Below are 12167 nucleotides of genomic sequence, written 5' to 3'. Positions count from 1 at the left end.
TCCGCGTCCGCTGGCTTTGCCGCAGATGGCTTGGCGACTCGCGCACAACTCTGCGCCCTCACACCTCAAAGAGTGCGTTGGGCCCCCGCCGGCGGCAGCTCTTCCTCACTTCCCCTGGATGGTCTCACTCTTTCACCAAGGGAAGGCAGCGGAAGTGATGTCTGTCCCCATCCCACCCCCAGGCCCACTGAGTGGCCAGCGTTCTGAGGCTTGGTGGCTGCTTCCCTTCCGGGCTTCAGTGGGTAGGCGGCCTGCGCCCCTCCCCAAAGCTGTGCCTCCTCTCCTGCACTTCTTCCTGAGAGCTTCCTCTCTCCCGCTGCTGCGTCATTGGTTCCCCTAACCAAGTCCTCCCCCTGGGCTACAAAACACACCACCGCAGCTTCCTCACTCCCATCCCTGCCCCCACCGCGGTGCTCACTCCCCTGAGGCGGAGGAATTCTCGTGCAAGGGAGGTACTCACAATTGGAGGAGATGGATGCCTGGCCGTGGCCTCAGCTGGCCTGGCAAGCTGGCCAGGCAGGCGCTCTCTTGAGGGTAAGAGCGCCTCTGAGGTAGAAGCCAGAGCACTGCTCATTCAAGCTCCCCGACCCCTCTGCCCTTGGCTGAGAGCTGGTCCACGTTGGGGATTAATTTCCAAGCACTTTCCATGGGCAGAGCCTCGCATATCCCATCGTGATCCTATCTCCTCTGCCCGGTAAGTATCTCGCATGTCCCATCATACAAGGTGTGAGCTTAGTTTTGGAAGCAAAATTCCCAGGGGCTCAGGGGGGTGAGTGGACGGGGCCGTGGTGGGGGCACCTGCACGCAGCGTGAATAATGCCCACGGCAGCCTCCTTGCCCGCCCCTCCCCCCCATCTGCTCTTCCCATTGGGACCTATTCTCAGGCCTGGAGCAGGTGTCAAATTGGAGCCCCACAAGCCATAGCCATAGGTACATATGTACAGATGCAGTTGATGTGGGCAGGCAATGAATAAATTAATTTCCAATGCAGGTTCCTGTCTCTTGTAGAGATAAGAATACTAAGTGGAGATCAGCTTCTTTCAGATTACCTGAAGCCCTAATGTGTGCATATGGATGCGAACACCTCAGAGTTAGATTAGTGTATATCCTCAAGTTCAGAATCGTGTAGAATTCTCTATGCTCTCAACCTAAAAGGTTGAGCTATTTCCTGAAAACGTCCACCTTCCCTTTAATGACCCACTATGGAACTGTCATTTGTGAATTTATTTAGGCAGAAATACTTTCTCTTCTTGACAAGTTTAGTACATCAGAAACAACATTCAAAAACTGGAGGATGAGCTCCAATCTGGGGAATGGCATCCGTCACATCAGACAGCAACCAGCATGCACGCATGTGTGTATACGGCAGAGAGATTCCTATGGGGGACTTCAAATAGTTCAGGGGGCTAGTGGTGTGATACAGTGGGTTAAGATGCCACCTGGGATGCCAGTATCCCATATAGGAGTGCCTGGTTTGAGTTGCACCTCTGATTCCATTCTAGCTTCCAGCTAATTTGCACTCTGGGAAGCAGCGGATTATGGTTGGTTCCTGCCACACAAGAGGGAGACCTGAGCTGAATTCTTGGCTTCTGACTTTAACCTGGTCTAGCCCTGGCTGTTGCAGGCATTTGGGGAGTAAACTAGTGGATGGAAGTATATAATATATATATGACATATATATCTTATCTCTCATATATACATATATCTGCTTTTCAAATAGATAAAAATAAATACACCTTAAAAATTACAAGTTTATTTTAGTTCAAATAATTGGAACCCAAGCATAGTTTTTCATAGCATAGATAGTATGCATTTTCCATGAACTTTTCAGACGCCCTTGTTTACAAGGAGAAAATCTATCATTTATCTATCTATCTATCTATCTATCTATCTATGTATCTATCTATCTATCTATCTATCTATGTATTTATGTATCTATCTACCTATTTATCATCTATCTTTCTATCTGCCATCTGTCTATGTAAACATGTATCTATCCAATCCTATTAGATGGGCCCAAAAATGACCAGTAGCTAAAAGAAGATGCAATTGAGCAGTAGATACATGAAAACATGATCAATCTCCTCTGTAAGCAGATACTTATGAAAGTCAACCCACAATGAGATTTCATTTTATACCCATAAGATTGATAACATTAAAAAATCTGTCAGTGCCAAGTAGGAGTGGAGAATAGAATGCAAAAAGCATCCTACTATGCTGCTTGGAGAAGTGCAAACTGACACAATTACCTTTGAGAGCAATTTGCACTCAATTACTTTGAAGAACTTGCAATATTCATCTGAGGTTGGAGATTGGCACAGGGTGTATGTTCTAGCACTTTCCTTTTTGGATCTATGTCTCAAAAGAAACTGCATATACCACCAAGAGATGAGGGGAGAGTTTTTAGAGCTATTGTTTATTAAAAAGAAAGAAAAAGAGGAAGCAGTATTAGATAGATTATCGTATAGTCACCTGAAGAAATTCTCCAGTGAAACAAACTGAATTGGATTTACTAATTTGAACCATATGGAACTACCATTATTCTAGATCTTCTATATATTCTTTTTATTTTGTTTTGTTTTGCTGAATTATCTACACTTTATTTTTTAAAGTTTTTAAATGAATTTTTAAGGCTGGCATAGCAATACAGGAAAAAAAATTTTCAGACAAATATCTCTCATGAACATAGTGCAAAAATTTGTAACAAAATTTCAGCAAATCAAACTCAGCTGTACATAAGTACAATAGCTAATAAAATACTACAACTAACTGGAGTTTTCCAAGAATGTAAGATCAGTTCAAAATTCAAAAACCAATTACCAAAATCCATCACATTAACAGAGTAAAGAAAAAGATTTTATCATTATCCCAATAGTTGAAAAACACACATTTGATAAAACTGAACATTCTTATGTTATGCACGCTATCAGCAACTCAGGAATAGAAGTATATTTCCTCAAACTAGTAAAGACCTAGGAAATATCTATTGCTAATATTATATTAAAGATTAATGAAGAACATTTCTCATATAATATCAGGCACAAGGTAAAAATGCTCTCACCACTTCTATTCAAAATGTTTTTTTAAAAAAAGATTTATTTATTTGAAAGGCAGAATTAAAGACAGACAGAGGGAGAGATACAGAGGTCTTCCATCCACTGGTTCACTCCCCAAATGGCCACAACAGCTGGAGCTGCGCCCATTTGAGGCCAGGAGCCAGGAGCCTCTTCCGGGTCTCCCATATGGGTGTGGGGGCTCCAGCACTTGGGCCGTTTTCCACTGTTTCCCCAGGCCATTAGCAGAGAGCTGCATCTGAAGAGGAACAGCTGGACTCGAACCAACACCCATATGGGATGCTGGCACTGCAGTAGAGGCTTCGCTTACTATACTAAAGCACCAGCCCCCTATTCAATATTTTACTGGGGTCCTAGTAAGTGGGATAAGATAAAAACAATAAAATTAGCAAGATGAAGAAAATTGTTTCTATTTGTAAATTATATGGTTGTTTTAATATAAAAAACTAAGGAATATGTATGTACATACATATATAAACATAAGTCTACAAAGTATCAACTAGAGTTAAGAGCATTTAGCAAAATCACTATTCAAAATTAATATTCAAAAATCTATTGCATTTCTGTATAAGCAAAAAAATGGAAATTGGAATACAAATATCATTCATAATATAATCAAGAAAGTATTAAAATACTTAAGGATACATTTACAGAAATATGTGTAAAACCTATACACATCATATTACTAACAGAAATTAAAAAATAGCAAAATAAATAGGGAAAGCTACTTTGTTAAGGATTAGAGAACATGCAGTATTGATAAAATTTTTTTTTTTTTTTTTTTTTTTTTTTTTTGACAGGCAGAGTGGACAGTGAGAGAGAGAGACAGAGAGAGAAAGGTCTTCCTTTGCCGTTGGTTCACCCTCCAATGGCCGCCGCTGCAGCCGGCGCACCGCGCTGATCCTGGCAGGAGCCAGGAGCCAGGTGCTTTTCCTGGTCTCCCATGGGGTGCAGGGCCCAAGCACCTGGGCCATCCTCCACTGCACTCCCTGGCCATAGCAGAGAGCTGGCCTGGAAGAGGGGCAACCGGGACAGAATCCGGCGCCCCAACCGGGACTAGAACCCGGTGTGCCGGCGCCGCTAGGTGGAGGATTAGCCTATTGAGCCACGGCGCCGGCTCAGTATTGATAAAATTTTATTCTTTAATTAGTCTTTAATTTTTACACAATCTCGCCAAAATTCCAACAAGACTTGTTGTAGAAACTGATAATTTGATACTAAAATTTACTTAAAAAAACAAAAAGACCCTAGTTTAGTGGGAATATAGACAACAGCTATAAACAATAATTGAGTGGGAAAATGACAATTTCACCCGTATACAGTAAGTTCTAAAGTAATCGCAGGTCATTAAAACTGTAGTAGTACAATATTCTTTTAAAAAATATTTTATTTATTTATTTGAAAGGCAGAGTTACAGACAAAGAGAGGGAGAGGCAGAGAGAAAAGTCTTCCATCTGCTGGTTTACTCCCCAAAAGGCTGCATTGGCCAGAGCTGAGCTGATCCGAAGCCAGGAGCCAGGAGCTTCTTCCCGGTCTCCCATGTGAATGCAGGGGCCCAAGGACTTTGGGCCATTTTCTACTGCTTTCCCAGGCCATAGCAGAGAGCTGGATCAGAAGTGAAGCAGCTGGGACTAGAACTGGTGCCTCTATGGGATGCTGGGGCTTTAACCCACTGCGCCACAGCGCCTGCCCCAACTTCTTTTATTTTTTAAATTTTAGTTCCCAGATTTAAGAAAGAACATGTGATATTTGTCTTTCTGGGTCCAGCTTGTTTCACTCAACTTAATGTTCTGTAGTTGCATCCATTTTGCAGCAAATCATAGAATTTCATTCTTTTTTTATAGCTGAATAATATTCCACTGCGTATATATACCATATTTTCTTTGTCCAATCATCTGATGATGGATGCTCTGGTTGACTGCAAATTTTGGCTACTGTGTACAGTGCTGCTATGTACATAGTGGTGCAGGTATCTCTTTGATACATTGTGTTTAAGTCTTTTGGGAATATACCCAGTAGTGGGATTGCTGGATCATGTGGCAAGTCTACTTCTAGTTTTTTATGAAATCTCCACACTGATTTCCACAGTGGCTGCACTAATTCACATTCCCACCAACAGTGTATAACTGTTCCCCTTTGTCCACAATCTTGTCAGTGTTTGTTATTTTCTGTGTTTTGGATTTTAGCCTTTCTGACAGGGGTGAGGTGATACCTCATTGTGGTTTTGATTTGCATTTTCCTAATGGCTAGTGATGTTGAGCATTTTTTTTTTTTTAAGTCAGCTAGCCTAACAGTCATAGGCTACAGTTTATAACTGCTTCTACAACTTTTAAAACATTTATTTTTTATTTATTTGAAAGACAGAGTTACACAGATAGGCAGAGACAGAGAAAGAGAGAGGTCTTCCATCTGCTGGTTCACTCCCCAAATGGCTGCAACTACCAAAGCAGGACTGATCCGAAGCCAGGAGCCAGGAGCTTCTTCCAGGTCTCCCACGTGGGTGCAGGGGCCCAAGGACTTGGGCCACCTTCTGCTGTTTTCCCAGCCACATTAACAGGAAGCTGGATGGAAAGTGAGGCAGCCGGGACATGAACTGGCACCCATGTGGGATGCTGGCGCCGCAGGCCAGGGCATTAACAAGCTGAGCCACAGTACCGGGCCCTAGCATTTTTTCATATATTTGTTAGTCATCTGTATTTCTTCTTTTGAGAGCTGTTTATTGAAGTCCTTTGCCCATTTCTCAACTGGATTGGTTGACTGTTATTGTTGAGTTTTTGAAGTTGCTGATGTATTTGGGATATTAATCTTTTGTCAGATAAGTGGCTGGCAAATGTTTTTTTCCATTTTGCTGTGTAAAGTTTGATATAGTCCCATTTATTTAGCTTTGCTTTTGTTGCCTGTGCTTTAGGGGTCTTGTCCAAGAAGCCATACTCTACACCAGCGTCTTAGAGTATTTTCCCTATATTTTCTTCCAGAAGCTTCCTAGGCTCAGGTCTTAAATTTAAGCCTTTGACCCACCTTGAGTTGGTTTTTGTATATGGTGAGAGGTATGAGTCTAATTTCATTATTCTACATATATAAATCCAGATTTGTTGAAGAGACACCCCACTCCACTGTATGGTCTGAGCACTTTTGTCAAAACTCAGTTGATTGTATGTATCTGAGTTAATTTCTGGGCTCTCTACTCTGTTCCATTGATATAAGTATCAGTTTTTATGCCAGTACCAGGATGTTTTAATTACCATTGCTTTGTAGTATGCTTTGAAATCAGGTATTGTGATGCCTCCAGCTTGATTTTTCTTGTTCAGGAACACTTTTTTCTAGCTCTGTAAAGAATGTCATTGGTATTTTGATAGGGATTATATTGGATTTGTAGATTGCTTTAGGTAGCACAGAAATTTTAACAATGTTGGTTCTTCTGATCCATGAGTAAGGAATATATTTCAATTTTTTGTGTCCTTGATGATTTTTTTCATCAATGTTTGATAATTTTCATTGTAGAGATCTTTCACTTCTTTGATTAAATTTTTGGATTAAATATTCCTAAATATTTGATTTTTTGATGGCTATTATGAGTGGGATTTCCTTCTTGATTTCTCTTACAAAATACTGCTTTTTGTATGTTGGTTTTGTAACCTGCAACTTTACTGAATTGGTTTATCAATTCTAGCAGGTTTTTGGTGGATTTTCCCATGTATAATATAATGTCATCTGTAAACAATCTTTTCCAATTTTGATGCCCTTTATTTTTTCTCCTACCCATTGCTCTTGCTAAAAAACTAGTATTATATTCAATAAAAGTGGCAAAAGTGGACATCCTTGTCTCATTCCAGTATGATATTGGCTGTTGGTTTGTCATATATAGACTTTATAATTTTGAGGAATGCTCCTTCTAGACCTAATTTGTGGAGGTTTTTTGTTTTTTAAATCATCAATGGGTGTTGAATCTCATCAAATGCCTTCTCTGGCTCTCATGAGATGATCAGATGGTTTTTGTTCTTCATTTTATTGAAGTGATTTATGACATTTATTGATATGTGAATGTTCAGCCACCCTTGCATTTCTGGGATAAATCCCACTTGAACATGATGTATGATCTTTTTGATGCGGTTTTGGACTCAATTTACTGTGTTTTGTTGAGAATCTCTGCTGATCTATATATTCTAAATATCACCAATTACATGTAGTTTGGACACAACATGTATCAGGAACAGGATGCTGAGCAAATAAAGGAAATATACACTATGATATGATTAAAAACACATATCAGAATCTTATTCATTGCTCATGAATTCATATTCTATGAGAGGGTTGATATTGGGTTAGGCATTGGAGAGGGAGGGAGGAGAATGCACCAGGGAAGAAGTACAAGCACACTGATCATGTTTTATTCTTTGAAATGAGCACTGAGTTGTTGGGCATCTTGGGTATTCTTTTCTTCTTGAGCCTTTTTGCTTGTTGAAGCTGATTAAACACTTTGACCACTGCATTGGATGAGGTCTCGGCTTGTGGTGTGGTGGAATATCTGGCCAAGTTGGGTGTGTAGGGTGGTTTCACCAGCTTGCTTGGAGGCAGAGTGTTTCTCCAAACTGGTTCCTATCTTTATTTTGGTGGTGGTTGTTTCTGTGCTGGGAACACAGTAAGTATTGCAAGTTGATTCACTTTTTATTGCCCTGAGTGATTCCTGTTACAAAATAGCCACCCTGACACTTAGTCTGGAACAGGAAGCAAGCCTGCAGCTGGGAAACTCCCTCCTGTGGCCTCTCAAGGTCTCAAACTTGTTTCTCTAACAACTCAAGTGGAAGTCCAAGGCTTCTGCTCTGGCCATTCCGCTTCCACTGCTGCTGACATCACTCCACTCCCAGAACCACAGTGGAAACTCAGCACTTAGCTCCTGTCAGTCTGCCATTCGCCCTTTGAAAAACCTTCCAAAAGACCTTTAGAACCTGCAAGAGGATCCTTCTATCAGGGCTGGAGTATCTGTGTGTGTGTTAGAATAAGAGTTTTCACCTCCCACCCATGCTCTCTTGAATCCCCACTCCAGCCACACTATCAGGGGACAGTGAACCAGTTTGGCCTGGCACTTCTTGCGGCTACCAAAGGTTCAACTCCAGCCCTTGGGTCTAGCCACCTGCTGCTGCTGAAAATGATGACTGTGTGACAGAGCAGTGCTAGTATTCCCATTCTACAGATCAGAAAGTCAACTCTCAGAGAAACTAAGGCTGCATGGCAAGAAAAGTGGGAGAAATGAGACCACCACTCAGTTCGGCGGAGCTACAAGTCCAGATGCCAGTCCTTGTCTGCACTACCTTGCTTCCTCTTAGGAAAACATTGCCTGAGGGACAGAGGGCAGTTTTACACAGGGTAATTTGCATCCCAGCCCTAGTCCTGGAAGTGGGGGCCGTGGTCCACGCACTTTGGTTGCCACTGGGAAACATCAAGGACAATCCAACCTTATCAACAGTTCTGGGTCTGTAGAAATGGGCTTGGTTTAGGCTGCTGAGTATGACAAAGTATAAATATAGGCAGGTCCACTGGTGAAGAGAAAGATGACTCATTCTGCCAGTAAGCAGAGGGACAGCCTAGCCTCCCCAGGCTCCTGGCGCCGACTCCTTGGGTCTGGGGCCCGCATTACTTTCATTACTCATTGTCTTCAGTAGGAGGTAATTTCCAGGAAGGACAGTGGCTGTACATCAAGGGCAGGAAGAGAATGCACGGAAGGAGCTGAACGCGTTCTCGGATCTCAACCACTTGCTTGCTGTGGTCACCCAGGCTGCCCAGACCCAGGTGGAGCAGTTCAAGGCCTTTCCAGGGGGCTCACTGCTCAACCCGCCCACCAGCTGCATTCCCTGAGATTTACAAGGCCCTGGGGCAAGAGCAAACCAGGCCCATTACAGCACCATCCCTCCAATTGGGGAGCCACAGAGTTAGGCTTCAGAACTTAGCACCCTGCTATCTCTTATTTCATTGTAAACATATGCAGGTCTTCAGATAGTTCATGGAAAAATGGATGGAACGAAAAACTGAGGCCTTGGATTATCAAGTGTTTTGGCACCAAAATAAAGTTATCTCTTTTTCAAATGTGTCTTTTAATACTATTTTCTACAAACTTTTTAAAGTACCCTCATATTTTAAAAAATTTCCATCTTATTTATTTGCAAATGTAATCTGAGCAGGTGGTGAAACAAGTCACACATTACAAATAGGGGCACAGAATAAAATTCACACTGTCGCTCAAGTCTTCTGTTCCTTCCACAGAGGTAATGACAGTTTCCAATATTTTGCATATCCTATCAGAGATACTTTTTTCCCCCTCTTATCAACTTTATTCAACATAATACTATAAATCCTAACAATCAAGCAAGAGAAAGAAATAAAATATATTTATGTTGGAAGAGAAAGTCAAATTATGACTGCTTGCAGATGACCTCTTACATATAGAAATCCCAAAGACTCTACCAAAAATGTTAGAATAAGCAAATTCATCAAAGTTGCAGAATGTAAAACTAGCATTAAAAACTAATAGTTTCTATATACCAATAGATTATCTGAAAAAAATCAAAAGAGGCCGGCGCCGTGGCTCAATAGGCTAATCCTCTGCCTGCGGTGCCGGCACCCCGGATTCTAGTCCCGGTCGGGGTGCTGGATTCTGTCCCAGTTGCCCCTCTTCCAGTCCGGCTCTCTGCTGTGGCCCGGGAGTGCAGTGGAGGATGGCCCAAGTGCTTGGGCCCTGCACTCCATGGGAGACCAGGAGGAAGCACCTGGCTCCTGCCTTCGGATCAGCGTGGTGCGCCGGCCACAGCATGCCGGCCGCAGCGGCCATTGCGGGGTGAACCAATGGCAAAGGAAGACCTTTCTCTCTGTCTCTCTCACTGTCCACTCTGCCTGTCAAAAAAAAAAAAGAAAAAAATCAAAAGAGCAATCTCACTTATAATATCTATCAAAACATAAAGTACCTCATAATAAATTTAACCAAAGATGTGAAATGTCTCTACAATGAAAATTGTAAGAAATTGATGAAATAATTGATGAAAAGACATCTATGTTTATTGATTGGAAGAAACAATATTGTTAAAATGTCCATATTATACAAAGTCATCTTCAGATTCATTGCAATGCCTATTGAAATACCAGTAATACTAATTAACAGAACTAAGAAAACCAATACTAAAATTTGCATGGAGCCATAAAAAACCTGACTTGGCAAAATAATCCTAGCAAAAGGAACAGAGGAGGAAATGTTACATTACCAGTCTTCAAAACACACTACAAAACTGTGATAATTAAAACAGCATAATATTGGCATAAAAATGACACTCAGGCCAATGGAACAGAATAGCATCCAGAAGTAAATCCATGAATATACAGCCAACTGACCTTCAACAATGTTTGTAAGATCGTATTTCAAAGAAAGGAGATTCTTTTCAATAGATGTGGCTAGGAAACTTGGATACTGACATGTAGAAAAATAAAATGAATTTAAAGATTTAAATGTAAGGCATGAAACTGCTAGAAGAAATCATAGGGGAAATGCTTCAGGACACTGGAATGGGCAATGATTTTGATAGGATCTCAGAAGTAAAGCAATGAAAGTAAAAATTGTCAACTTGATTACATCAAACTAAAAAAAAAAGTTCTTCACAGCATAAGAAACATTAACAGAGTGGACAGACCACATGTAAGAAGAGAGAAATATTTACAAAGCTGTATTAGCTTGATAATCACTATCAATATTAACTGAGAGGACCTACATAGGAAGAAAAAAAAGCTTATTTCAGCTCATGGTTTTGGTGGTTCATGGTCCAAGATCCAATGTCCCCATTAGTCTGGTATCTAATAAAAGAAGTGGATAGTAGAACACAGGCAGTGGGAGAATCACATGGCAATCCAGGAACAGAAACGTGGAGGGAATTCTTCCTTTTGGAACTACCATGATTGAATCAGTCATGGAGATCCTCCCTACCACCTTAATCTTACCGAATTACTTCCCAAAGTCCTCACCTTTAAATATCATAATTGGGCTGGCGCCGCGGCTCACTAGGCTAATCCTCCGCCTTGCGGCGCCGGCACACTGGGTTCTAGTCCCGGTCGGGGCACCGGATTCTGTCCCGGTTGCCCCTCTTCCAGGCCAGCTCTCTGCTGTGGCCCAGGAGTGCAGTGGAGGATGGCCCAAGTGCTTGGGCCCTGCACCCCATGGGAGACCAGGAGAAGCACCTGGCTCCTGCCATCGGATCAGCATGATGCGCTGGTCGTAGCACACCGGCCACAGTGGCCATTGGAGGGTGAACCAATGGCAAAGGAAGACCTTTCTCTCTGTCTCTCTCTCTCTCTCTCTCTCTCTCTCTCTCACTGTCCACTCTGCCTGTCAAAAAATAACTAAATAAATAAATATCATAATTGGATCAATCCTCTACCTATAAATGTCATCAATCCATATCTCAAACATTATCATTAGTTGGGGAGGGAAATCCTGTTCAAAGCAGAAGAATCAAAATGATAAATCTAACAAGGGCTTAATATGCAGTCTATAGCTGTATAAGGAGCTCAAACAACTCAATAGCAACAAAACACAAGTAATCCCAGAAAAAAATGTGCAATAGACTTAAACAGATATTGTACAGAGCCATATGGTTTATAAGAAAATGCTCAACATCATTAATCATGACTGAAATGCAAATTAAAACCACAATGAGATATCAGCTCACTCCAGTTAAAAATAGGTATCATCAGCCAGCGCCGCGGCTCACTAGGCTAATCCTCCGCCTGCAGTGCCACTACCCCGGGTTCTAGTCCCAGTTGGGGCGCTGGATTCTGTCCCAGTTGCCCCTCTTCCAGGCCAGCTCTCTGCTGTGGCCCGGGAGTGCAGTGGAGGATGGCCCAAGTGCTTGGGCCCTGCACCTGCACGGGAGACCAGGAGGAAGAACCTGGCTCATGGCTTCGTATTGGAACAGCGCGCCAGCCGTAGCAGCCATTTGTGGGGTGAACCAACGGAAGGAAGACCTTTCTCTCTGTCTCTCTCTCACTAACTCTGCCTCTAAATTCCTTCATACTGAGGTTCTGTGACTCTCTGGAATCTCACTTGTTGTGTGACCA

This window comes from Oryctolagus cuniculus, chromosome 3 (genome assembly GCF_051225735.1).
Source record: "Oryctolagus cuniculus isolate XC-2025 breed Fujian yellow rabbit chromosome 3, ASM5122573v1, whole genome shotgun sequence".
NCBI lineage: Eukaryota > Metazoa > Chordata > Mammalia > Lagomorpha > Leporidae > Oryctolagus > Oryctolagus cuniculus.
This window is presented reverse-complemented; position numbering follows the sequence as displayed.